This window comes from Oncorhynchus clarkii, chromosome 26 (genome assembly GCF_045791955.1).
Source record: "Oncorhynchus clarkii lewisi isolate Uvic-CL-2024 chromosome 26, UVic_Ocla_1.0, whole genome shotgun sequence".
Classification (NCBI taxonomy): Eukaryota; Metazoa; Chordata; class Actinopteri; order Salmoniformes; family Salmonidae; genus Oncorhynchus; species Oncorhynchus clarkii.
The window spans coordinates 8303616-8305441 of NC_092172.1; the positions used below are offsets into that span (position 1 = coordinate 8303616).

General features: G+C 37.1%; 1 non-coding gene across 1 annotated transcript; it reads left to right on the forward strand.

Annotated features, from left to right (window-relative positions):
* Window positions 1-1030: 1030 nt before the first annotated feature.
* On the forward strand, window positions 1031-1103 carry trnaf-gaa (transfer RNA phenylalanine (anticodon GAA)). The gene has a single exon. It is a non-coding gene; the product is annotated as a tRNA-Phe (tRNA).
* Window positions 1104-1826: the final 723 nt, after the last annotated feature.

Sequence of the window (1826 nt, forward strand, 5' to 3'; positions counted from 1 at the left end):
ATACCTTTTTTTTATCGATTAGTCAATTAGTATATTTGAGTTTAACCACATACTAAGAAAGGTCTTAGTTTATAACATTTTTAAAAAATGGGTTACATATGGTTAGCAGATGTTAATGTGAGTGTGGCGAAATGCTAATTTAGTTTAATGATATACATTTTGTCATTAGATTTGTTTATATTTATTGTGCTATAGCAGTGAAAGAGGTTTGTTCAAACCATACATTTCATCTATTATTCAACAGACAGCAGAGTGGCGCAGCGGAAGCGTGCTGGGCCCATAACCCAGAGGTCGATGGATCGAAACCATCCTCTGCTATATCTTTTACGTGTGGACAATTCAGCAAGGGGGAGAAAAAAAAACACGAATTAAAAAGATAATATAAAACATCTTTATGCAATAGAGATGATACCTACGTACAGTTATGATTAAACAAAATAAAAGGAGAGCTTTGTTTTCAAAGAATGTTTTAAAATAGTGTTCGTAAGCAATACTATAACTTATATAATACATAAAATATAACTATTAGAATGGTTGAGTTAGACCACATTAAAATTGCAACATCCTGAAGGTTAAGTGCAAATTTGAGGTGCTCACTACCACCTTCTCATGGACAATAGATGAAATAACAGGTAATTTTATCTGAGCAGTTGGAGAACTTTCATTACATATTGAGAGCCTGTGTCTGTTAGCAAGAAGACTCCAACCCAGATCAACTAAGGCTCCTTTTCGTACTTGTCGTCGGTAAAAGGTTAGCCTAATTTTAACAAAAATTCTAACTGAAACTATGTGTGAGTTTGTCAGGGGACCATCAGGTGGCAGCATTGTCTTTCTAGCAGTTTGAAAAAGAACGTGTCCGTGATTATGTCATTAATGTGGAGGCATTTGTCACTCACTCACTATTAGAAAATATTAATGGTCCCGAAGTCAACTGAATACACCGGACAGCAAATCACACACCTTAGAAAATAATGATAAAGTGTTTTGATGTTTGTTTATCTAGTATTTTGTGACATAGGTACACAGTGCAGCCGAAATAGCTCAGTTGGGAGAGCGTTAGACTGAAGATCTAAAGGTCCCTGGTTCGATCCCGGGTTTCGGCAGGTGTTCTTTTTTTTTCTTCTTTTGCGAAAGATCTAAATTTGGCCCAGAAAAACTGAGTGGTTAAGATTTCAATCCCTGTTTCAAAGGTAAAATCTGGTGGGAAGTGAATGTAGTGAGATTATCGTTTGGACAAAAGACTCTCCTCAACTCCTCCATCTGTATTGTACACTGCTCAAACAAATAAAGGAGACACTAAAATAACACATCCTAGATCTGAATGAATGAAATTAACAAAATCACACAAAAATGATCAATGGAAATCAAATTGATCAACCCAAAGCAAATTGTATTTGTCACATGCACCCAATACAAGGTGTAGACCTTACAGTGGAATGCATACTTACAAGCCCTTAACCAACAATGCATTTAAAAAAGAAAAGTAAATAATTCAAGAGCATCAGTAAAATAACAATAGCGAGGCTATATACAGGGGGGTACCGTTACAGATGATGTGTGGGGGCACCGGTTAGTCAAGTTAATATATACATGTAGGTAGAGGAAGTGACTATGCATAGAGTACCAGCAAATAGTCTGGGTAGCCATTTGATTAGATGTTCAGTAGTCTTATGACTTGGGGGTAGAATCTGTTTAGAAGCCTCCTTGGACCTAGACTTGGCGCTCCGGTACCACTTGCCGTGCGGTAGCAGAAAGAACTGTAGCTGTGGCTCCACTGGCAATCCCAGCCTAAGAATGCTGAAGCATTGAAGTGAAAATGTAACATA